Genomic DNA, 26,065 nt, shown 5'->3' on the forward strand with positions numbered 1-26,065 from the left:
GCCTCCTCCTCCATTGATTCGCTGTCCTGAGGACTGGAAGGTTCAGGGGGTAGTGCTGTTGATTGGCTCTCTGTTGCCTCAATCTCTTTCTCCACCTTGTCTCTCTCTGTGTCCTCCTTTGTCCCGTTGAGCTCCCTGGGGGCCTTGGTGGTTGGAGTGACACGGAACATTTCTTCTGCTTCCCCCTGGTCGGCTTTGGCTGCCTGTGCGTAAGTACGGCAGCGTTTGGGGCAGGTCCTGTAGAGGTGACTTGCCTCGCCACACAGGTTGCAGCACTTGGCCTGTTTGCAGTCTTTTGTCTGGTGCCCTTCCTGTTTGCAGATCTTGCAGAGGGAGGCGCTGCACTTGGCCGCCACATGACCAGCCTTGCCGCATGAGCGACAATGCTTGGGTTGCCCAGCGTAGACCAGGTAGCCCCGGTTTCCCCCGATGGCGAAACTGGAGGGAGGGTGGAAAATGGCTCCCTTACCATCGGTCTTTAGCGTGACCTTAAACAGGCGTTTGCCTGTCCAGATCCCCAAGTCGTCTCGAATCTCGGTGCCGCTCCCCACCTTATCGAAGTACCTGGTGAGGAAGGTGACCACGTCGGCGACAGGGACGAAGGGGTTGTACACATGCACCATCACCTCACGTTCCCGTTGCAACGGCAGAGAAAAGTGCGGCTCCGCCGTCAGGATCTTCATCTCCGGCAGGTCTCTCTTCTCCTCGAACACCCTCAGGAGCCGGACGCAGTCTGCCACTCGCTTGAAAGTCACGTCGAAATAACCACCTTTGCGGGAGTCGTGCAGGGTGAAGATCTCCGTAGCTTGGAAGCCGCACGCCTTCAACAGGATCCTCCTGGTGAAGAAGCCCCGATCCATAGGTGATCCTCCTTCGTCACTGTGGTTCACCGTGACTCGGACGGTGATAGGTAACCCACGGTATGGATTCGGATTGCGATTGGTTATCGCCCTTCCATCCCGACCTTGCCTTGGCAGGACCATGGTGTCGCCCCTGCAACACTACACTTGATCTTAGCCAAAAGGCCGAGAAGCGATGAGAAAGAAAGAAAGTTGTGTTTTGAAAGATGTGCATGTTGAAAAGTAAAGAAAGCAGATGTTTGTAAGAAATCTATTTTTAGCATTGAAAATCCCCTGGAAAGGGGTGGTGCACCATTCCCAGAGATACTGCAATACCGGGTCGATGCGTGGAGTGGGCGGAGCAAGCCCCTATTCCATCTCCCTGCTCCAAAAATCAATTTAATATATGGTCCCCAGATAAGGGACGTATCAGATATTAAACTGATAAGAACAGATTTTTTTTTTTCATTTTGTAAAAATATACTTTATTCATAAAAAATCTTCAATCACATTCCAAACCATTTCAAAAACAACATTACAAGGGTACAATCCAGGTTAAACTTTTACAAAATGTATCACCAGGTGCATCAGTACAAACAATATTACAATCATTTACAGCCTTTCATTTTGATCTGTACAGCCCGAGGGGCTCTAAACAGTTCCCAGTCTCTCGGTGCGCTGTGGTAGAAAGGTCTTAGACAGCGACCCTTCCCCATTGCGCCTTGGCGGCAGCTGCCCCAAGCTTTAGTGCGTCCCTCAGCACGTAGTCCTGGACTTTGGATTGTGCCAGTCCGCAACAATCGGTCGGGGACAACTCTTTGTGCTGGAAGACCAACAAGTTTCGGGCAGACCAAAGCGCGTCTTTCACCGAGTTGATGATCCTCCAGCTGCAGTCGATGTTTGTCTCGGTGTGTGTCCCTGGGAACAGCCCGTAGAGCACAGAGTCCTGTGTCACAGAACTGCTCGGGATGAACCTCGACAGCAACCACTGCATCTCTCTCCAGACTTTCTTTGCAAAGGCACAATCCACAAGGAGGTGAACAACGGTCTCTTCCCCACCACAGCCACCTCGAGGGCAACGTGCAGAGGGGGTGAGCCTCCTGGCGTGTAGGAAGGATCTGACGGGGAGGGCCTTTCTCACCACCAGCCAAGCTACGTCTTGGTGCTTGTTGGAAAGTTCTGGCGATGAGGCATTCTGCCAAATGACTTTGACAGTCTGCTCGGGGAACCATCCCACAGGGTCCACCCTCTCCTTTTCCCTCAGGGCCTCTAGGACGTTACGTGCTGACCACTGCCTGATGGACTTGTGGTCAAAGGTGTTTTTCTGCATAAATTTTTCCACCAGGGACAGGTGTTGCTGTACGTGGCGCAGGTCTGGCCCATTCCTCACTCCTGCGCTGTGGCGATCACGCCAGCCATCTTCCGCTTTATCTGGAGGTCAAAAGTGGATCCTGTTTGCAGGGACATGATGTAAAAAAACTCTGGATGAAGGGGGAAAAAACATGCCCAACATCACCCTCATCCTGATGGCCACCTTTGTGTATGGCAGTATCAAGCTGTGTGTAGACCCAAACACCAAGCGTCACTACGTGCTGAGGTTCTACCTGTCCCTGGTGTTGCGAAGGATGGGTCTGGCCACCCTGCCGCGGAACGCTCCAAGTGCCGTATCACCTGCCCCGTGTGGAAAAACTTATGCAGAGAAACACCTTTGTCCGCAAGTCCATCAGGCAGTGGTTAGCACGTATCACCCTAGAGGCCCTGCGGGAAAAGGAGATGGTGGATTCCGGCGGACGGTTCGCCGAACAGACCGTCAGGGTCATTTGGCAGAATGCCTCATCACCAGAACTCTGAAGAGAGTGGCCGTGGTTCTTGTCGAGGTGCATCCCGAGCAGTTCCGTGACACAGGTATGGACTCTGTGCTCCAGGGGCTGTTCCCAGGGACACACGCCGAGACAAACATCAACTACCGCCGGAGGATCCACTCGGTGAAAGACACTCTTTGGCTGTCCGAAACTTGTTGGTCTTCCATTGCAAAGAGTTGGCACATTCCAAGGTCCAGGACTACGTGCTGAGGGACGCACTAAAGTTTGGGGCAAAGGCGTAATGGAGAAAGGTCGCTGTCTACGGTTGCGCTAGATGTGTCGTGTAACTGGCAGGTAATGGAAAATTTCGAGAAACACTCAGTCACAAGGGAGAACACGTGACAGGCATGAGAGACAATCCATGAGTCTTTGTAGCTGAGTTTCCGTGTGAGCAACTAGCTCACAGCGCAGAGGAGTTCTTCGATCGAGGCCTGCTGTATTTTTGTCTTTGCTTTCAGCTTGAGCAGTCAAAGAACAAAGAAGAAAAAAAAGTACAGCACAGGAACAGGCCCTTCGGCCCTCCAAGCCTGCGCCGATCGGTCTGTGGAGCTTGCCAGCTGACCAGGTATGCAGCTAAAGTCCTTCCACATCTACAGGGAAGGCAAAGTCAGCAGCGTTTCTCCCAGAGTGTAGAGAGTCCTTGGAACTCTCTTCCTCGAAAGGTGGTGGAAACAGAGTCTTTGAATATTTTCAAGACAGAGCTGGATAGATTAACAAGGCGGGGTTGGAAGGTTATCGCTGGTAGGCAGGAATGTGGGGTTGAGGTTACAATCGGATCAGCCATGATCTTCTGAGTAGTGGAGCAGGCTCTTGGGGCCCAGCGGCCTACTCCTGCTCCTAAGTTGTATGTTCAGACATGTAGGGGCATTACTTTTTACTGATTCCAGTGCTTCTCCTGCACTGAACCTGGAGAGTACTACGTCAGCTGCTGTTGAGTTGTTTCCTGATGCCCTGCTTTCTTTTGTACGAGCTGTCTAGCATCCTCGTTTATGGGCTTCCTTTGCTTGGCATTGGGCCTTCTTTTGGGCTGACTGTTGGTCTATTTCCTTTACGGGATGTCAGCATGACATCACCAGAAGGGAAATGTGTCATGTTATGAAGTCACAGTAAATAAGTCCAATGCATTATATCATTATAATAACACAAGATGATGATCAGCAGTGAGAAGGCAGGTGGCAGCAAGGATAAGTACAGGTACGACACAGCGAACAGCCTTAGATCCTGTTAAAATGTTGAAAATGTTTCTCCCCTTCTCGAAGATTATTTCCTTCAAAATTTTAGAAATCTTTCAGCTTCAACCAGAAGTCACACACAAGCCAAACAACAAAACCACCTGCGTGCACAGCACAGCACACCATCTGCCAGCCTGCAATGATGTCGGCTCTCTTTTAATCACCTTTTCCCCTCCCATCAGTCCTATTCAGCAGGCAAGCAAAGGAGCGCAGAAAATACATCTGCACGGCTGTTTCTAACTTCTAGAAAGGGAACAGCCTTATCCTAGGAAAGTGAAAAATACCTATACTGTCACAAAGTGATGAACTTGAACTGCAAAACACCACGCTTACCTGAGCTTGTGTCACAGTTTTTGCTGTCTATCTCAGCCAGTATTCTCAGTCGTCCATCCTGGCTTCTTGCTCTCTCTGCAGCTTTCAGATGCCTCCCCTTGGCCGGCCTCAGTGCTCGGTGATAGATCAGCGCTCGGTATTATTTCTGTCCTCAGTGGTAACTGCTAGGGGAGAAAGGCTTGACTTTTTCAATCACCTTTTACCTCAGTAAAATCCAAGTAGAACCTAAAGTGGCAATGCTTCTCCCTCTCAGCACCCAACATGTCTTGCCTTTTCTTCAGGTTGGATTTGAGGAAGCACTACAGTTGCTGCCTGGCTGCCATTTCAAGTACAGAGACAAGGGGCAGCCCCATGACCCCTCCCCCGACTCCTGCACAATATGCAAATGTAGCACATTGTCTGAGTGCAATTTGGGAGCTGAAGACGATTTCACAGTGGGATACAAGATATGAGGAGAGGTTTCCTCACAGACACACCGCCACATAAGCCCCTTTAAATTTGCGCGGCTGTGCAAAAAGTTTAATGGGCCCGCACACTTAAACAAATCGGTCACGCACTGTAATGACTCGCCTCATTCAGTTCAACAGAAATTAGGATCATGTTTTTAACCTGTGCCCTAGTTTTAAAATATTTTGTGTTCCATATTTACTTTCTCAATTTGTTATTAATTTACTTTACATTGCTTTATATTCTATTTTGTCTTGGACATGCATCACGGTTCGTTCAATCTCACTGGTTAAGAAAATTAAAATATTTAGTTTGATCAGGGTCTTACACTTGTCAAGAGGAGCCCTTTCAAATACTGGCCTGCTTTTGGAGGCCTGAAGTCACTGGAGCTGCACAAGTCAAGACGACTGAAGGCCTGATTCGCTGTGTAATATGCTTTGCAGCATCTTGTTGCACTAGCAGGCAGGAAGGAGTTTTCAGCAATGCAGTTTAAAGGCTTGATACACTAAGTACACTTTCATTTCAGGTTTGTCATTTCAGGACGCTGCGTGTTTTTTTGCTCTGTTTTCTGACTCTGAAATTCTAATTCAGACTGTGGAGAAGAGCTGTTGTTGCTGCTGTTGGTTTTCTTTGTAACTGTTGTCGTTTTTTTGTGGAAAAATATACCTTATCCATAAAATATCTGAAAGAACATTACAAAACATTTCAAAATGGCCATCGCAAAAAGTGCAATCATATTCCAGTTTTTCAAATAGATCATGTCGCACCCTGCGACGCTTCAATACGATCAATGAACATTACAGACATTTCAACATGCTCATTACAGGCAGTCAGACAGTGCAATAGTATTCAAGTTATCTACATAGATCATGTTGCACTCTGAGGTGCTTCAATACAATTGTGATAAATGTAATATTCACTGCATACATTCAATGTGAGTCTTTCAGGCCGAGGGGTCCATACCTTTCCCAGTCCCTCGGTGCACTATGGCTGAAAGGTCTTAGACAGCGACCGTTCCCCACTGCGCATTTGTGGCGGCTGCCCCAAGCTTTAGTGCGTCCCTCAGCACGTAGTCCTCGGCCTTGGAATGTGCCAGCCAGTCTGCAACACTCTGCTGGGGACAACTCATTGCACTGGAAGACCAACAAGTTTCGGGCAGACCAAAGAGCGTCTTTCACCGAGTAGATGATCCTCCACCTGCTTGTCTCGATGTGCGTCCCTGTCCCTGGGATCAACACGTAGAGCACAGAGACCTGTGTCACAGAACTGCTTGGGATGAACCGCGACAAAAACCACGGCAACTCTCTGCAGACCTTCTTTGCAAACGCACATTCCACAAAGAGGTGAACAACGGTCTCGTCCCCACGACAGCCACCTCGAGGTCAACATGCAGAGAGGGTGAGACTTCAGGAAGGATCTGACGGGGAGGGCATTTCTCACCACCAGCCAAGCTACGTCTTGGTGCTTGTTGGAAAGTTCTGGAGACGAGGCATTCTGCCAAACGACTTTGACAGTCTGCTCGGGGAAACATCGCACAGGATCCACCATCTCCTTTCCCCGCAGGGCCTATAGGACGTTACGTGCCGACCACTGCCTGATGGACTTGGGGTCAAAGGTGTTTTTCTGCATAAAGTTTTCCACCAGGGACAGGTGGTACGGCACGGTCCAACTACTTGGAGCGTTCCGCGGCAGCGTGGCCACACCCATCCTTCGCTAAACCGGGGACAGGTAGAACCTCAGCACGTAGTGACACCTGGTGTTTGCGTACCGAGGGTCTACGCACAGCTTGATACAGCCGCACACAAAGGTGGCCATCAGTGTGAGGGCGATGTTGGGCACGTTTATTCCCCCTTTATCTAGAGGCTTATACAGCGCGTCCCTGCGGACACGATCCATTTTCGACCTCCAGATAAAGCGGAAGATGGCTCGGGTGATCGCCGTCGCGCAGCAGTCTGGAATGGGCCAGACCTGCGCCATGTACAGCAACAGCGAGAGTGCCTCACACCTGATGACCAGGTTCTTACCCGCAACGGAGAGGAAGCGTCGCTCCCAGATTCCCAGTTTCCTTTTCACCATAGACACTGGATCCTTCCAGTTTCTAACGCATACCCCGGTCCCTCTGAACCATATCCCCAGCACCTTCAGGCCGTCAGCACTGACGGTGAAGGGGACAAAGGATCGGTCAGCCCAGTTCCCAAAGAACACGGCCTCGCTCTTCCCACGATTTACCTTGGCTCCCGAGTCCAGTTCGAACTGGTCGCAGATGTGGATCAGTCTGCACACCGACAGCGGATCAGAACAGAAGACGGCGACATCGTCCATGTACAGGGAGGCTTTGATCTGAGTGCCTCCACTGCCTGGGATCGTAACTCCTCTAATGCCCGGATCCTTCCTGATGGACTCAGCAAAGAACAGGCGAGAGAGGACAGCCCTGCCTGACTCCAGATTTAATTGGAAAGCTATCTGATTCCCACCCATTGATTGAGACTGCGCTACTGATGTTAGTGTAGAGTAGGATCCAACTGGATCCAATTGCGAATTCCCTCCCCAAACCCCATTTTGAGAGCACATCCACCATGTAGGTGTGCGATATTCTGTCAAAGGCTTTCTCCTAATCCAGGCTGATGAGGCAGGTGTCCACACCCCTGTCCTGCACATAGGCAATCGTATCCCTGAGCAGCGCCAGGCTGTCAGAGATCTTCCTGCCCGGCACAGTGCAGGTCTGGTCAGGGTGTATCACCAATTCCAGAGCGGATTTGACCCGATTGGCGATGACCTTGGACAGAATCTTATAGTCCACATTCAACAGTGAAATGGGTCGCCAATTTCTAATTTCCTCCCTTTCTTCCTTGTGCTTGTACATGAGGGTGATGATGCCTTTCCTCATGGATTCTGACATACTGCCGGCCAGGAGCATACTCTCGTACACCCCTAGCAGGTCTGGGCCCATCCAGTCCCACAGAGCCCAATACAACTCCGCCGGCAAGCCGTCGCTTCTGGGGAGATTTACTCTTCTCGAAGGACTCAAGGGCCTAAGTCAGTTCGTCAGGAGTTCGCGGTTTGTCCAGCCTCTCCCGTGTACTGTCGCCTAAGACCTCCGTGATAGAGGACAAGGAGGACTGGGAGGCCGTGCTGTCCGTCGGCTTCACGTCATAAAATCCGGCATAAAAGGATTTGCTGATCCTCAGAATGTCGGACCGTGATGACTTTACTGAGCCGTCTTCTTCCTTCAGGCTGCTGATCACAGAGCGCTCTCTGTGTACCTTTTGGAAGAAGAAACGTGAGCACGTCTCATCCTGCTCCACGGAGCGGACCCTGGAACGGAAGATGATCTTGGAGGCAAAGTGCGAGGCTTGCTGGCTCTTCACCTCTTGGAGTTCTTCCTTGACATCGACCCCCACCGACTGCAGCCGGAGCAGATTCTGCATCTTTTTCTGGAGTCGGGACATTTCCCTCTCTTCCTTTCTAGCTTTCTGGATGCTTTTGAGGATGAAAAACCTCTTGGTGTTTCCCTTGATCGCTTCCCACCAGTGTGTCAGGGACTCAAAGAGGGGTTTCATGGTTCTCCAACCTTCATAAGCCCTCTTGAGCTCCTCAATGTTCTCTGGGGTCAGCAGTTGCACGAATAGCTTCCATGCCCCCCTGCCCACCCTCAGGTCCTTCTCCAAGTGGCAGTCCGCCAGTAGGATGCAGTGGTCAGAGAAGAACACCGGCTTGACCTCGGTGGATCTGACTGTGAATGCACGGGACACAAAGAGGAAGTCTATCCTGGAACGAATGGACCCGTCTGGCCGCGACCAGGTGTATCTACGCTGCGCTCCGTCTGCAGGGTTGCTGAAGACGTCGTGCAGCTTGGCATCCTTAACTGTTTCCATCAGGGATCTGGACGTAGCGTCCAATCTGCTGCCGGCCCTGCCGGATCGTCCAGCCGCATCGATGATGCAGTTGAAGTCACCGCCCAGAATGACCGGCCTGGAGGTCGCCAGCAGCAGTGGGAGCTGCTGAAAAACCTCCAGCCGCTCAGCTCCTTGTGACGGGCCATACACGTTAATTAACCGGAGTGGAGCGTTCTTGTACATTACGTCTGCTATGAGGAGTCGCCCGCCCACCACCTCCTTGACCTCGGAGACGGTGAAGTTGCCTCCCCGCAGCAGAATACCCAGGCCGGAGGAACGAGAGTCGTTTCCGCCCGACCAGATCGATGGCCCGTGGGACCACCACCGTGACCATTGCCTGTAGGAGCTGAACTGGATAACCTCACTTATCCACGTTAAACTCCATCTGCCAAATTTTGGCCCATTCACCTAACCTGTCCATATCCATTTGTAAATTTCTCATTTCTTCACTGCAACTTACTTTCCCACCTATTTTGGTGTCATCTGCAAATTTAGCTATGGTACCTTCTACTCCTGAATCCAAGTAAATAGTTGGGGCCCAAGGACCGAACCCTGTGGCACCCCACTAGTTACAGCTTGCCATCCACAAAAGACCCATTTATCCTGACTCTCTGCTTTCTGTTGGTTAGCCAAAGCTCTATCCAAGCAAATATATTACCCTTAGCTGCGTGTGATCTTATCTTGTGTATTAATCTTTTGTGCGGCACCTTATCAAATGCCTTCTGGAAGTCCAGACATACTACATCTACAGGATCGCCATTATCCACTTTGCTTGTCACATCTTCAAAGAACTCTAGCAATTTAGTCAAACACGATTTAGTCTTCATAAAGCCATGCTGACTCTGATGGATTGCATTTTGACTTGCATTTTAGGAGGGTAGTGAAGGCATTGGAGAGAGTGCAGAAGAGGTTTACGAGTTTGGTTCCAGGGGCGAGGAAGTTGAGTTATGAAGTAAGATTGGAGAAGTTGGGACTGTATTCCTTGGGGAAAAGAAGTCTGAGAGGAGACTTGATAGAGGTATTGAAAATCATGAGGTATCTGGAGAGAGTAGATAGGGAGAAACTGCTTGCACCGATGAAAGGATCGAGAAGGAGCGGGCACAGGTTTAAAGTAACTAGCAGAAGAAGCAAAAGTGATAGGAGCAGCGAGTGGTCAGGGTCTGGAATGCACCGCCTGATAGCGTGGCGGAGGCAGGTTCAATTGAAGAGGGAATGAGATGATTATTTGAAAAGAAAGCATGTGCTGGGTTACGTGGAGAAGGCAGGAGAATGGCACGAAGTGAAATGTTCATTGGGAGAGCTGGTGCAGTCACGACGGGCGGAATGGGCTCCTTGTGCAGTGTAAGGATTGTGTGAACGTGGATGTAGACGTTTCCGAGTAGCTGTGTAAAGTGTGTGAGCTTTGAGGTGTGAGTTTTGACTGTTGCTGTATCAGCAGCAGCAGCAGCAGCGGGCGGGAGCGGCAGCAGAGAGCTGGTTGAAAATGTTGTGAGGCGAAAGGTGCAGCTGAGAGAGTGTTTGAGAGGTGTATTTGCAAGTGAAAGATGTTTTTGTATGAGTGAGGTAGAGTGTTTGTGAGATGAGAGTGGTGTCTGTGAGCGTTGGGTGAGCGTGCGTGTTTTTTGTGTGTAGATGGTGCGGGTGAGTGAGAAAGAAAGAAAGTTGGGTTTTGAAAGATGTGCATGTTGAAAAGTAAAGAAAGCAGATGTTTGTAAGAAAACTATTTTTAGCATTGAAAATCCCCTGGAAAGGGGTGGTGCACCATTCCCAGAGATACTGCAATACCGGGTCGATGCGTGGAGTGGACGGAGCAAGCCCCTATTCCATCTCCCTGTTCCAAAAATCAATTTAATATATGGTCCCCAGATAAGGGACGTATCAGATATTAAACTGATAAGAACAGATTTTTTTTTTTTTTTTGTAAAAATATACTTTATTCATAAAATATCTTCAATCACATTCCAAACCATTTCAAAAACAACATTACAAGGGTACAATCCAGGTTAAACTTTTACAAAATGTATCACCAGGTGCATCAGTACAAACAATATTACAATCATTTACAGCCTTTCATTTTGAGCTGTACAGCCCGAGGGGCTCTAAACAGTTCCCAGTCTCTCGGTGCGCTGTGGTAGAAAGGTCTTAGACAGCGACCCTTCCCCATTGCGCCTTTGCGGCAGCTGCCCCAAGCTTTAGTGCGTCCCTCAGCACGTAGTCCTGGACTTTGGATTGTGCCAGTCCGCAACAATCGGTCGGGGACAACTCTTTGTGCTGGAAGACCAACAAGTTTCGGGCAGACCAAAGCGCCTCTTTCACCGAGTTGATGATCCTCCAGCTGCAGTCGATGTTTGTCTCGGTGTGTGTCCCTGGGAACAGCCCGTAGAGCACAGAGTCCTGTGTCACAGAACTGCTCGGGATGAACCTCGACAGCAACCACTGCATCTCTCTCCAGACTTTCTTTGCAAAGGCACAATCCACAAGGAGGTGAACAACGGTCTCTTCCCCACCACAGCCACCTCGAGGGCAACGTGCAGAGGGGGTGAGCCTCCTGGCGTGTAGGAAGGATCTGACGGGGAGGGCCTTTCTCACCACCAGCCAAGCTACGTCTTGGTGCTTGTTGGAAAGTTCTGGCGATGAGGCATTCTGCCAAATGACTTTGACAGTCTGCTCGGGGAACCATCCCACAGGGTCCACCCTCTCCTTTTCCCTCAGGGCCTCTAGGACGTTACGTGCTGACCACTGCCTGATGGACTTGTGGTCAAAGGTGTTTTTCTGCATAAATTTTTCCACCAGGGACAGGTGTTGCTGTACGTGGCGCAGGTCTGGCCCATTCCTCACTCCTGCGCTGTGGCGATCACGCCAGCCATCTTCCGCTTTATCTGGAGGTCAAAAGTTGATCCTGTTTGCAGGGACATGATGTAAAAAAACTCTGGATGAAGGGGGAAAAAACATGCCCAACATCACCCTCATCCTGATGGCCACCTTTGTGTATGGCAGTATCAAGCTGTGTGTAGACCCAAACACCAAGCGTCACTACGTGCTGAGGTTCTACCTGTCCCTGGTGTTGCGAAGGATGGGTCTGGCCACCCTGCCGCGGAACGCTCCAAGTGCCGTATCACCTGCCCCGTGTGGAAAAACTTATGCAGAGAAACACCTTTGTCCGCAAGTCCATCAGGCAGTGGTTAGCACGTATCACCCTAGAGGCCCTGCGGGAAAAGGAGATGGTGGATTCCGGCGGACGGTTCGCCGAACAGACCGTCAGGGTCATTTGGCAGAATGCCTCATCACCAGAACTCTGAAGAGAGTGGCCGTGGTTCTTGTCGAGGTGCATCCCGAGCAGTTCCGTGACACAGGTATGGACTCTGTGCTCCAGGGGCTGTTCCCAGGGACACACGCCGAGACAAACATCAACTACCGCCGGAGGATCCACTCGGTGAAAGACACTCTTTGGCTGTCCGAAACTTGTTGGTCTTCCATTGCAAAGAGTTGGCACATTCCAAGGTCCAGGACTACGTGCTGAGGGACGCACTAAAGTTTGGGGCAAAGGCGTAATGGAGAAAGGTCGCTGTCTACGGTTGCGCTAGATGTGTCGTGTAACTGGCAGGTAATGGAAAATTTCGAGAAACACTCAGTCACAAGGGAGAACACGTGACAGGCATGAGAGACAATCCATGAGTCTTTGTAGCTGAGTTTCCGTGTGAGCAACTAGCTCACAGCGCAGAGGAGTTCTTCGATCGAGGCCTGCTGTATTTTTGTCTTTGCTTTCAGCTTGAGCAGTCAAAGAACAAAGAAGAAAAAAAAGTACAGCACTTCGGCCCTCCAAGCCTGCGCCGATCGGTCTGTGGAGCTTGCCAGCTGACCAGGTATGCAGCTAAAGTCCTTCCACATCTACAGGGAAGGCAAAGTCAGCAGCGTTTCTCCCAGAGTGTAGAGAGTCCTTGGAACTCTCTTCCTCGAAAGGTGGTGGAAACAGAGTCTTTGAATATTTTCAAGACAGAGCTGGATAGATTAACAAGGCGGGGTTGGAAGGTTATCGCTGGTAGGCAGGAATGTGGGGTTGAGGTTACAATCGGATCAGCCATGATCTTCTGAGTAGTGGAGCAGGCTCTTGGGGCCCAGTGGCCTACTCCTGCTCCTAAGTTGTATGTTCAGACATGTAGGGGCATTACTTTTTACTGATTCCAGTGCTTCTCCTGCACTGAACCTGGAGAGTACTACGTCAGTTGCTGTTGAGTTGTTTCCTGATGCCCTGCTTTCTTTTGTACGAGCTGTCTAGCATCCTCGTTTATGGGCTTCCTTTGCTTGGCATTGGGCCTTCTTTTGGGCTGACTGTTGGTCTATTTCCTTTACGGGATGTCAGCATGACATCACCAGAAGGGAAATGTGTCATGTTATGAAGTCACAGTAAATAAGTCCAATGCATTATATCATTATAATAACACAAGATGATGATCAGCAGTGAGAAGGCAGGTGGCAGCAAGGATAAGTACAGGTACGACACAGCGAACAGCCTTAGATCCTGTTAAAATGTTGAAAATGTTTCTCCCCTTCTCGAAGATTATTTCCTTCAAAATTTTAGAAATCTTTCAGCTTCAACCAGAAGTCACACACAAGCCAAACAACAAAACCACCTGCGTGCACAGCACAGCACACCATCTGCCAGCCTGCAATGATGTCGGCTCTCTTTTAATCACCTTTTCCCCTCCCATCAGTCCTATTCAGCAGGCAAGCAAAGGAGTGCAGAAAATACATCTGCACGGCTGTTTCTAACTTCTAGAAAGGGAACAGCCTTATCCTAGGAAAGTGAAAAATACCTATACTGTCACAAAGTGATGAACTTGAACTGCAAAACACCACGCTTACCTGAGCTTGTGTCACAGTTTTTGCTGTCTATCTCAGCCAGTATTCTCAGTCGTCCATCCTGGCTTCTTGCTCTCTCTGCAGCTTTCAGATGCCTCCCCTTGGCCGGCCTCAGTGCTCGGTGATAGATCAGCGCTCGGTATTATTTCTGTCCTCAGTGGTAACTGCTAGGGGAGAAAGGCTTGACTTTTTCAATCACCTTTTACCTCAGTAAAATCCAAGTAGAACCTAAAGTGGCAATGCTTCTCCCTCTCAGCACCCAACATGTCTTGCCTTTTCTTCAGGTTGGATTTGAGGAAGCACTACAGTTGCTGCCTGGCTGCCGTTTCAAGTACAGAGACAAGGGGCAGCCCCATGACCCCTCCCCCGACTCCTGCACAATATGCAAATGTAGCACATTGTCTGAGTGCAATTTGGGAGCTGAAGACGGTTTCACAGTGGGATACAAGATATGAGGAGAGGTTTCCTCACAGACACACCGCCACATAAGCCCCTTTAAATTTGCGCGGCTGTGCAAAAAGTTTAATGGGCCCGCACACTTAAACAAATCGGTCACGCACTGTAATGACTCGCCTCATTCAGTTCAACAGAAATTAGGATCATGTTTTTAACCTGTGCCCTAGTTTTAAAATATTTTGTGTTCCATATTTACTTTCTCAATTTGTTATTAATTTACTTTACATTGCTTTATATTCTATTTTGTCTTGGACATGCATCACGGTTCGTTCAATCTCACTGGTTAAGAAAATTAAAATATTTAGTTTGATCAGGGTCTTACACTTGTCAAGAGGAGCCCTTTCAAATACTGGCCTGCTTTTGGAGGCCTGAAGTCACTGGAGCTGCACAAGTCAAGACGACTGAAGGCCTGATTCGCTGTGTAATATACTTTGCAGCATCTTGTTGCACTAGCAGGCAGGAAGGAGTTTTCAGCAATGCAGTTTAAAGGCTTGATACACTAAGTACACTTTCATTTCAGGTTTGTCATTTCAGGACGCTGCGTGTTTTTTTGCTCTGTTTTCTGACTCTGAAATTCTAATTCAGACTGTGGAGAAGAGCTGTTGTTGCTGCTGTTGGTTTTCTTTGTAACTGTTGTCGTTTTTTTGTGGAAAAATATACCTTATCCATAAAATATCTGAAAGAACATTACAAAACATTTCAAAATGGCCATCGCAAAAAGTGCAATCATATTCCAGTTTTTCAAATAGATCATGTCGCACCCTGCGACGCTTCAATACGATCAATGAACATTACAGACATTTCAACATGCTCATTACAGGCAGTCAGACAGTGCAATAGTATTCAAGTTATCTACATAGATCATGTTGCACTCTGAGGTGCTTCAATACAATTGTGATAAATGTAATATTCACTGCATACATTCAATGTGAGTCTTTCAGGCCGAGGGGTCCATACCTTTCCCAGTCCCTCGGTGCACTATGGCTGAAAGGTCTTAGACAGCGACCGTTCCCCACTGCGCATTTGTGGCGGCTGCCCCAAGCTTTAGTGCGTCCCTCAGCACGTAGTCCTCGGCCTTGGAATGTGCCAGCCAGTCTGCAACACTCTGCTGGGGACAACTCATTGCACTGGAAGACCAACAAGTTTCGGGCAGACCAAAGAGAGTCTTTCACCGAGTAGATGATCCTCCACCTGCTTGTCTCGATGTGCGTCCCTGTCCCTGGGATCAACACGTAGAGCACAGAGACCTGTGTCACAGTACTGCTTGGGATGAACCGCGACAAAAACCACGGCAACTCTCTGCAGACCTTCTTTGCAAACGCACATTCCACAAAGAGGTGAACAACGGTCTCGTCCCCACGACAGCCACCTCGAGGTCAACATGCAGAGAGGGTGAGACTTCAGGAAGGATCTGACGGGGAGGGCATTTCTCACCACCAGCCAAGCTACGTCTTGGTGCTTGTTGGAAAGTTCTGGAGACGAGGCATTCTGCCAAACGACTTTGACAGTCTGCTCGGGGAAACATCGCACAGGATCCACCATCTCCTTTCCCCGCAGGGCCTATAGGACGTTACGTGCCGACCACTGCCTGATGGACTTGGGGTCAAAGGTGTTTTTCTGCATAAAGTTTTCCACCAGGGACAGGTGGTACGGCACGGTCCAACTACTTGGAGCGTTCCGCGGCAGCGTGGCCACACCCATCCTTCGCTAAACCGGGGACAGGTAGAACCTCAGCACGTAGTGACACCTGGTGTTTGCGTACCGAGGGTCTACGCACAGCTTGATACAGCCGCACACAAAGGTGGCCATCAGTGTGAGGGCGATGTTGGGCACGTTTATTCCCCCTTTATCTAGAGGCTTATACAGCGCGTCCCTGCGGACACGATCCATTTTCGACCTCCAGATAAAGCGGAAGATGGCTCGGGTGATCGCCGTCGCGCAGCAGTCTGGAATGGGCCAGACCTGCGCCATGTACAGCAACAGCGAGAGTGCCTCACACCTGATGACCAGGTTCTTACCCGCAACGGAGAGGAAGCGTCGCTCCCAGATTCCCAGTTTCCTTTTCACCATAGACACTGGATCCTTCCAGTTTCTAACGCATACCCCGGTCCCTCTGAACCATATCCCCAGCACCTTCAGGCCGTCAGCACTGACGGTGAAGGGGACAAAGGATCGGTCAGCCCAGTTCCCAAAGAACACGGCCTCGCTCTTCCCACGATTTACCTTGGCTCCCGAGTCCAGTTCGAACTGGTCGCAGATGTGGATCAGTCTGCACACCGACAGCGGATCAGAACAGAAGACGGCGACATCGTCCATGTACAGGGAGGCTTTGATCTGAGTGCCTCCACTGCCTGGGATCGTAACTCCTCTAATGCCCGGATCCTTCCTGATGGACTCAGCAAAGAACAGGCGAGAGAGGACAGCCCTGCCTGACTCCAGATTTAATTGGAAAGCTATCTGATTCCCACCCATTGATTGAGACTGCGCTACTGATGTTAGTGTAGAGTAGGATCCAACTGGATCCAATTGCGAATTCCCTCCCCAAACCCCATTTTGAGAGCACATCCACCATGTAGGTGTGCGATATTCTGTCAAAGGCTTTCTCCTAATCCAGGCTGATGAGGCAGGTGTCCACACCCCTGTCCTGCACATAGGCAATCGTATCCCTGAGCAGCGCCAGGCTGTCAGAGATCTTCCTGCCCGGCACAGTGCAGGTCTGGTCAGGGTGTATCACCAATTCCAGAGCGGATTTGACCCGATTGGCGATGACCTTGGACAGAATCTTATAGTCCACATTCAACAGTGAAATGGGTCGCCAATTTCTAATTTCCTCCCTTTCTTCCTTGTGCTTGTACATGAGGGTGATGATGCCTTTCCTCATGGATTCTGACATACTGCCGGCCAGGAGCATACTCTCGTACACCCCTAGCAGGTCTGGGCCCATCCAGTCCCACAGAGCCCAATACAACTCCGCCGGCAAGCCGTCGCTTCTGGGGAGATTTACTCTTCTCGAAGGACTCAAGGGCCTAAGTCAGTTCGTCAGGAGTTCGCGGTTTGTCCAGCCTCTCCCGTGTACTGTCGCCTAAGACCTCCGTGATAGAGGACAAGGAGGACTGGGAGGCCGTGCTGTCCGTCGGCTTCACGTCATAAAATCCGGCATAAAAGGATTTGCTGATCCTCAAAATGTCGGACTGCGCTGACTTTACTGATCTGTCTTCTTCATTCAGGCTGCTGAACACAGAGCTCTCTCTCTGTTCCTTTTGGAAGAAGAAACGTGAGCACGTCTCATCCTGCTCCACGGAGCGGACTCTGGAACGGAAGATGTTCTTGGAGGCAAAGTGCGAGGCTTGCTGGCTCTTCACCTCTTGGAGTTCTTCCTTGACATCGACCCCCACCGACTGCAGCCGGAGCAGATTCTGCATGTTTTTCTGGAGTCGGGACATTTCCCTCTCTTCCTTTCTAGCTTTCTGGATGCTTTTGAGGATGAAAAACCTCTTGGTGTTTCCCTTGATCGCTTCCCACCAGTGTGTCAGGGACTCAAAGAGGGGTTTCATGGTTCTCCAACCTTCATAAGCCCTCTTGAGCTCCTCAATGTTCTCTGGGGTCAGCAGTTGCACGAATAGCTTCCATGCCCCCCTGCCCACCCTCAGGTCCTTCTCCAAGTGGCAGTCCGCCAGTAGGATGCAGTGGTCAGAGAAGAACACCGGCTTGACCTCGGTGGATCTGACTGTGAATGCACGGGACACAAAGAGGAAGTCTATCCTGGAACGAATGGACCCGTCTGGCCGCGACCAGGTGTATCTACGCTGCGCTCCGTCTGCAGGGTTGCTGAAGACGTCGTGCAGCTTGGCATCCTTAACTGTTTCCATCAGGGATCTGGACGTAGCGTCCAATCTGCTTCCGGCCCTGCCGGATCGTCCAGCCGCATCGATGATGCAGTTGAAGTCCCCGCCCAGAATGACCGGCCTGGAGGTCGCCAGCAGCAGTGGGAGCTGCTGAAAAACCTCCAGCCGCTCAGCTCCTTGTGACGGGCCATACACGTTAATTAACCGGAGTGGAGCGTTCTTGTACATTACGTCTGCTACGAGGAGTCGCCCGCCCACCACCTCCTTGACCTCGGAGACGGTGAAGTTGCCTCCCCGCAGCAGAATACCCAGGCCGGAGGAACGAGAGTCGTTTCCGCCCGACCAGATCGATGGCCCGTGGGACCACCACCGTGACCATTGCCTGTAGGAGCTGAACTGGATAACCTCACTTATCCACGTTAAACTCCATCTGCCAAATTTTGGCCCATTCACCTAACCTGTCCATATCCATTTGTAAATTTCTCATTTCTTCACTGCAACTTACTTTCCCACCTATTTTGGTGTCATCTGCAAATTTAGCTATGGTACCTTCTACTCCTGAATCCAAGTAAATAGTTGGGGCCCAAGGACCGAACCCTGTGGCACCCCACTAGTTACAGCTTGCCATCCACAAAAGACCCATTTATCCTGACTCTCTGCTTTCTGTTGGTTAGCCAAAGCTCTATCCAAGCAAATATATTACCCTTAGCTGCGTGTGATCTTATCTTGTGTATTAATCTTTTGTGCGGCACCTTATCAAATGCCTTCTGGAAGTCCAGACATACTACATCTACAGGATCGCCATTATCCACTTTGCTTGTCACATCTTCAAAGAACTCTAGCAATTTAGTCAAACACGATTTAGTCTTCATAAAGCCATGCTGACTCTGATGGATTGCATTTTGACTTGCATTTTAGGAGGGTAGTGAAGGCATTGGAGAGAGTGCAGAAGAGGTTTACGAGTTTGGTTCCAGGGGCGAGGAAGTTGAGTTATGAAGTAAGATTGGAGAAGTTGGGACTGTATTCCTTGGGGAAAAGAAGTCTGAGAGGAGACTTGATAGAGGTATTGAAAATCATGAGGTATCTGGAGAGAGTAGATAGGGAGAAACTGCTTGCACCGATGAAAGGATCGAGAAGGAGCGGGCACAGGTTTAAAGTAACTAGCAGAAGAAGCAAAAGTGATAGGAGCAGCGAGTGGTCAGGGTCTGGAATGCACCGCCTGATAGCGTGGCGGAGGCAGGTTCAATTGAAGAGGGAATGAGATGATTATTTGAAAAGAAAGCATGTGCTGGGTTACGTGGAGAAGGCAGGAGAATGGCACGAAGTGAAATGTTCATTGGGAGAGCTGGTGCAGTCACGACGGGCGGAATGGGCTCCTTGTGCAGTGTAAGGATTGTGTGAACGTGGATGTAGACGTTTCCGAGTAGCTGTGTAAAGTGTGTGAGCTTTGAGGTGTGAGTTTTGACTGTTGCTGTATCAGCAGCAGCAGCAGCAGCGGGCGGGAGCGGCAGCAGAGAGCTGGTTGAAAATGTTGTGAGGCGAAAGGTGCAGCTGAGAGAGTGTTTGAGAGGTGTATTTGCAAGTGAAAGATGTTTTTGTATGAGTGAGGTAGAGTGTTTGTGAGATGAGAGTGGTGTCTGTGAGCGTTGGGTGAGCGTGCGTGTTTTTTGTGTGTAGATGGTGCGGGTGAGTGAGAAAGAAAGAAAGTTGGGTTTTGAAAAGTAAAGAAAGCAGATGTTTGTAAGAAAACTATTTTTAGCATTGAAAATCCCCTGGAAAGGGGTGGTGCACCATTCCCAGAGATACTGCAATACCGGGTCGATGCGTGGAGTGGACGGAGCAAGCCCCTATTCCATCTCCCTGCTCCAAAAATCAATTTAATATATGGTCCCCAGATAAGGGACGTATCAGATATTAAACTGATAAGAACAGATTTTTTTTTTATTTGTAAAAATATACTTTATTCATAAAATATCTTCAACCACATTCAAAACCATTTCAAAAACAACATTACAAGGGTACAATCCAGGTTAAACTTTTACAAAATGTATCACCAGGTGCATCAGTACAAACAATATTACAGTCATTTACAGCCTTTCATTTTGATCTGTACAGCCCGAGGGGCTCCAAACAGTTCCCAGTCTCTCGGTGCGCTGTGGTAGAAAGGTCTTAGACAGCGACCCTTCCCCATTGCGCCTTTGCGGCAGCTGCCCCAAGCTTTAGTGCGTCCCTCAGCACGTAGTCCTGGACTTTGGATTGTGCCAGTCCGCAACAATCGGTCGGGGACAACTCTTTGTGCTGGAAGACCAACAAGTTTCGGGCAGACCAAAGCGCCTCTTTCACCGAGTTGATGATCCTCCAGCTGCAGTCGATGTTTGTCTCGGTGTGTGTCCCTGGGAACAGCCCGTAGAGCACAGAGTCCTGTGTCACAGAACTGCTCGGGATGAACCTCGACAGCAACCACTGCATCTCTCTCCAGACTTTCTTTGCAAAGGCACAATCCACAAGGAGGTGAACAACGGTCTCTTCCCCACCACAGCCACCTCGAGGGCAACGTGCAGAGGGGGTGAGCCTCCTGGCGTGTAGGAAGGATCTGACGGGGAGGGCCTTTCTCACCACCAGCCAAGCTACGTCTTGGTGCTTGTTGGAAAGTTCTGGCGATGAGGCATTCTGCCAAATGACTTTGACAGTCTGCTCGGGGAACCATCCCACAGGGTCCACCCTCTCCTTATCCCTCAGGGCCTCTAGGACGTTACGTGCTGACCACTGCCTGATGGACTTTTGGTCAAAGGTGTTTTACTGCATAAATTTTTCCACCAGGGACAGGTGGTACGGCACGGTCCAACTACTTGGAGCGTTCCGCGGCAGCGTGGCCAGACCCATCCTTCGCAACACCGGGGACAGGTAGAACCTCAGCACGTAGTGACACTTGGTGTTTGCGTACTGAGGGTCTACGCACCGCTTGATGCAGCCGCACACAAAGGTGGCCATCAGTATGAGGGCGATGTTGGGCACGTTTTTTCCCCCTTTATCTAGAGGCTTGTACATCGCGTCCCTGCGGACACGATCCATTTTCGACCTCCAGATAAAGCGGAAGATGGCTCGAGTGATCGCCGTCGCGCAGGAGTCTGGAATGGGCCAGACCTGCGCCACGTACAGCAACAGCGAGAGTACCTCGCACCTGATGACCAGGTTCTTACCCGCAATGGAGAGGGAGCGTCGCTCCCACATGCCCAGTTTCCTTTTCACCATAGCCACTCGCTCCTTCCAGTTTCTAACGCATGCCCCGGTCCCTCCGAACCATATCCCCAGCACCTTCAGGCCGTCAGCCCTGACAGTGAAGGGGACAAAGGATCGGTCAGCCCAGTTCCCAAAGAACATGGCCTCGCTCTTCCCACGATTTACCTTGGCTCCCGAGGCCAGTTCGAACTGGTCGCAGATGTGCATCAGTCTGCGCACCGACAGCGGATCCGAGCAGAAGACGGCGACGTCGTCCATGTACAGGGAGGCTTTTACCTGAGTGCCTCCACTGCCTGGGATCGTCACTCCTCTTATGCCCGGATCCTTCCTGATGGACTCGGCAAAGGGTTCTATGCAACACACGAAAAGGACAGGCGAGAGAGGGCAGCCCTGCCTGACTCCAGATTTAATCGGAAAGCTATCTGTTTCCCACCCATTGATTCAGACTGCGCTACTGATGTTAGTGTAGAGCAGTTGGATCCAATTTCGAATTCCCTCCCCAAAGCCCATTTTGGAGAGCACATCCCCCATGTAGGTGTGCGATATTCTGTCAAAGGCCTTCTCCTGATCCAAGCTGATGAGGCAGGTATCCACACCCCTGTCCTGTACATAGGCAATCGTATCCCTGAGCAGCGCCAGGCTGTCAGAGATCTTCCTGCCCGGCACAGAGCAGGTCTGGTCAGGGTGAATCACCAATTCCAGAGCGGATTTGACCCGATTGGCGATGACCTTGGACAGAATCTTATAGTCCACATTCAACAGTGAAATGGGTCGCCAATTTCTAATTTCCTCCCTTTCCCCCTTGTGCTTGTAGATGAGGGTGATGATGCCTTTCCTCATGGATTCTGACATGCTGCCGGCCAGGAGCATACTCTCGTACACTTCTAGCAGGTCTGGGCCGATCAAGTCCCACAGAGCCGAATACAACTCCGCCGGCAAGCCGTCGCTTCCGGGGGTTTTACTCTTCTCGAAGGACTCGAGGGCCTTAGTCAGTTCATCAGGAGTTAGCGGTTTGTCTAGGCTCTCCCGCGTACTGTGGTCTAAGACCTCCGTGATAGAGGACAGGAAGGACTGGGAGGCTGTGCTGTCCGTGGGCTTCACGTCATACAATCCGGCATAAAAGGATTTGCTGATCCTCAGAATGTCGGACCGTGATGACTTTACTGAGCCGTCTTCTTCCTTCAGGCTGCTGATCACAGAGCGCTCTCTGTGTACCTTTTGGAAGAAGAAACGTGAGCACGTCTCATCCTGCTCCACGGAGCGGACCCTGGAACGGAAGATGATCTTGGAGGCCTCCGAGGCAAAGTGCGAGGCTTGCTGGCCCTTCACCTCTTGGAGCTCCTCCTTGACATCGACCCCATCGACTGCAGCCGGAGCAGATTCTGCATCTTTTTCTGGAGTCGGGACATTTCCCTCTGTTCCTTTCTAGCTTTCTGGGTGCCTTTGAGGATGAAAAACCTCTTGATGCTTCCCTTGATCACTTCCCACCAGTGTGTCAGGGACTCAAAGAGGGGTTTCACGGTTCTCCAACCTTTGTAATCCCTCTTGAGCTCCTCAATGTTCTCTGGGGTCAGCAGTTGCACATTTAGCTTCCATGCCCCCCTGCCCACCCTCAGGTCCTTCTCCAAGTGGCAGTCCGCCAGTAGGAGGCAGTGGTCAGAGAAGAACACCGGCTTGACCTCGGTGGATCTGACTGTGAATGCACGGGACACAAACAGGAAGTCTATCCTGGAACGAATGGACCCGTCTGGCCGCGACCAGGTGTATCTACGCTGCGCTCCGTCTGCAGGGTTGCTGAAGACGTCGTGCAGCTTGGCATCCTTAACTGTTTCCATCAGGGATCTGGACGTAGCGTCCAATCTGCTTCCGGCCCTGCCGGATCGTCCAGCCGCATCGATGATGCAGTTGAAGTCCCCGCCCAGAATGACCGGCCTGGAGGTCGCCAGCAGCAGTGGGAGCTGCTGAAAAACCTCCAGCCGCTCAGCCCCTTGTGCCGGGCCATACACGTTAATTAACCGGAGTGGAGCGTTCTTGTACATTACGTCTGCTACCAGGAGTCGCCCGCCCACCACCTCCTTGACCTCGGAGACGGTGAAGTTGCCTCCCCGCAGCAGAATACCCAGGCCGGAGGAACGAGAGTCGTTTCCGCCCGACCAGATCGATGGCCCGTGGGACCACCATCGTGACCATTGCCTGTAGGAGCTGAGGTGCGGTATCGCACACTCCTGCAGAAACAACAGGTCAGCTTTGACCTTGGCTAGGTAGTCCAAGGTCGCAACACATCGCGTAGTAGATTTAATGCTACGCACATTTATGGATACAATCTTTAAACCCATTTTAAAGCATTTATTCTCCTACCAAACCCACTGTCTCTGAGAGTCCCAGACCTTTAGTCTGCTCCTTCATACCCGTAGTGAGCTCAAATTCCTTCACTTTGGATGGGCTGAGGTAGATCTCCTTGGCCGTGTTCTGCTCCGGTGGCATCTGGAGGTTCACGTAGAGAGCGGGTTTTGAGATGACCTTTGCTGGAGAAGCTTCTCCAAAACTCACCCCCTCTGGGGGGTTGCTGTTCCCGGCTTCCTGGAGCCGGGGTGCGATGATTGCCTCGCTGCTCCCAGATTCCAGGGGCTGTGGTGCACTGGCCTCCTCAGGTTGCAGGCAAAGTTGGGGTGCGCTGGTCTCCTTGTTGTCTCCAATTTTCTGGAGCTCGGGTGTCTCGTCCTCCAACGCCCTGGAGCTTTGCCGCCTCTTCTGTCGGTGCCGCTCTGGCACTTCATCATCCGAAGAGCTGCTGCCCTTGTCATCCGTGTCGGATGGGAGACGCCTCTTGCCGCTTCTCTGGGAAACGCCTTTGCTTCTTCTTCGCTCCCTCTTACTTTTCTTGTTCTTCACCGTCCGCCACTCCCCCTGCTGCTTTTCCACTGCTGCCTCCTCCTCCATTGATTCGCTGTCCTGAGGACTGGGAGGTTCAGGGGGTAGTGCTGTTGGTTGGCTCTCTGTTGCCTCAATCTCTTTCTCCACCTTGTCTCTCTCTGTGTCCTCCTTTGTCCCGTTGAGCTCCCTGGGGGCCTTGGTGGTTGGAGTGACACGGAACGTTTCTTCTGCTTCCCCCTGGTCGGCTTTGGCTGCCTGTGCGTAAGTACGGCAGCGTTTGGGGCATTTCCTGTAGAGGTGACTTGCCTCGCCACACAGGTTGCAGCACTTGGCCTGTTTGCAGTCTTTTGTCTGGTGCCCTTCCTGTTTGCAGATCTTGCAGAGGGAGGCGCTGCAGTTGGCCGCCACATGACCAGCCTTGCCGCATGAGCGACAATGCTTGGGTTGCCCAGCGTAGACCAGGTAGCCCCGGTTTCCCCCGATAGCGAAACTGGAGGGAGGGTGGAAAATGGCTCCCTTACCATCGGTCTTTAGCGTGACCTTAAACAGGCGTTTGCCTGTCCAGATCCCCAAGTCGTCTCGAATCTCGGTGCCGCTCCCCACCTTATCGAAGTACCTGGTGAGGAAGGTGACCACGTCGGCGACAGGGACGAAGGGGTTGTACACATGCACCATCACCTCACGTTCCCGTTGCAACGGCAGAGAAAAGTGCGGCTCCGCCGTCAGGATCTTCATCTCCGGCAGGTCTCTCTTCTCCTCGAACACCCTCAGGAGCCGGACGCAGTCTGCCACCCGCTTGAACGTCACGTCAAAATAACCGCCTTTGCGGGAGTCGTGCAGGGTGAAGATCTCCGTAGCTTGGAAGTCGCATGCCTTCAACAGGATCCTCCTGGTGAAGAAGCCCCGATCCATAGGTGATCCTCCTTCGCTGTGGTTCACCGTGACTCGGACGGTGATAGGTAGCCCACGGTATGGATTTGGATTGCGATTGGTTATCGCCCTTCCATCCCGACCTTGCCTTGGCAGGACCATGGTGTCGCCCCTGCAACACTTGATGTTAGCCAAAAGGCCGAGAAGCGATGAGAAAGAAAGAAAGTTGTGTTTTGAAAGATGTGCATGTTGAAAAGTAAAGAAAGCAGATGTTTGTAAGAAAACTATTTTTAGCATTGAAAATCCCCTGGAAAGGGGTGGTGCACCATTCCCAGAGATACTGCAATACCGGGTCGATGCGTGGAGTGGACGGAGCAAGCCCCTATTCCATCTCCCTGCTCCAAAAATCAATTTAATATATGGTCCCCAGATAAGGGACGTATCAGATATTAAACTGATTTTTTTTTTTTTTTTTGTAAAAATATACTTTATTCATAAAATATCTTCAATCACATTCCAAACCATTTCAAAAACAACATTACAAGGGTACAATCCAGGTTAAACTTTTACAAAATGTATCACCAGGTGCGTCAGTACAAACAATATTACAATCATTTACAGCCTTTCATTTTGATCTGTACAGCCCGAGGGGCTCTAAACAGTTCCCAGTCTCTCGGTGCGCTGTGGCAGAAAGGTCTTAGACAGCGACCCTTCCCCATTGCGCCTTTGCGGCAGCTGCCCCAAGCTTTAGTGCGTCCCTCAGCACGTAGTCCTGGACTTTGGATTGTGCCAGTCCGCAACAATCGGTCGGGGACAACTCTTTGTGCTGGAAGACCAACAAGTTTCGGGCAGACCAAAGCGCGTCTTTCACCGAGTTGATGATCCTCCAGCTGCAGTCGATGTTTGTCTCGGTGTGTGTCTCTGGGAACAGCCCGTAGAGCACAGAGTCCTGTGTCACAGAACTGCTCGGGATGAACCTCGACAGCAACCACTGCATCTCTCTCCAGACTTTCTTTGCAAAGGCACAATCCACAAGGAGGTGGACAACGGTCTCTTCCCCACCACAGCCACCTCGAGGGCAACGTGCAGAGGGGGTGAGCTTCCTGGCGTGTAGGAAGGATCTGACGGGGAGGGCCTTTCTCACCACCAGCCAAGCTACGTCTTGGTGCTTGTTGGAAAGTTCTGGCGATGAGGCATTCTGCCAAATGACTTTGACAGTCTGCTCGGGGAACCATCCCACAGGGTCCACCCTCTCCTTATCCCTCAGGGCCTCTAGGACGTTACGTGCTGACCACTGCCTGATGGACTTGT

At 50.9% G+C, this 26,065-nt stretch overlaps 4 pseudogenes; all 4 read right to left on the bottom strand.

The window, feature by feature from the left end:
* Positions 1 to 1,141: 1,141 nt before the first annotated feature.
* On the bottom strand, positions 1,142 to 1,321 carry LOC144673745 (U2 spliceosomal RNA; annotated as a pseudogene).
* A 9,039-nt stretch (positions 1,322 to 10,360) lies between these two features.
* On the bottom strand, positions 10,361 to 10,539 carry LOC144673748 (U2 spliceosomal RNA; annotated as a pseudogene).
* Positions 10,540 to 19,550: 9,011 nt separating this feature from the next.
* Positions 19,551 to 19,727, bottom strand: LOC144673747 (U2 spliceosomal RNA; annotated as a pseudogene).
* Positions 19,728 to 25,069: 5,342 nt separating this feature from the next.
* Positions 25,070 to 25,239, bottom strand: LOC144673763 (U2 spliceosomal RNA; annotated as a pseudogene).
* Between the last annotated feature and the right edge of the window lie 826 nt (positions 25,240 to 26,065).

The sequence above is a fragment of the Cetorhinus maximus genome, unplaced genomic scaffold, assembly GCF_964194155.1.
Source record: "Cetorhinus maximus unplaced genomic scaffold, sCetMax3.hap1.1 HAP1_SCAFFOLD_458, whole genome shotgun sequence".
Lineage (NCBI taxonomy): Eukaryota > Metazoa > Chordata > Chondrichthyes > Lamniformes > Cetorhinidae > Cetorhinus > Cetorhinus maximus.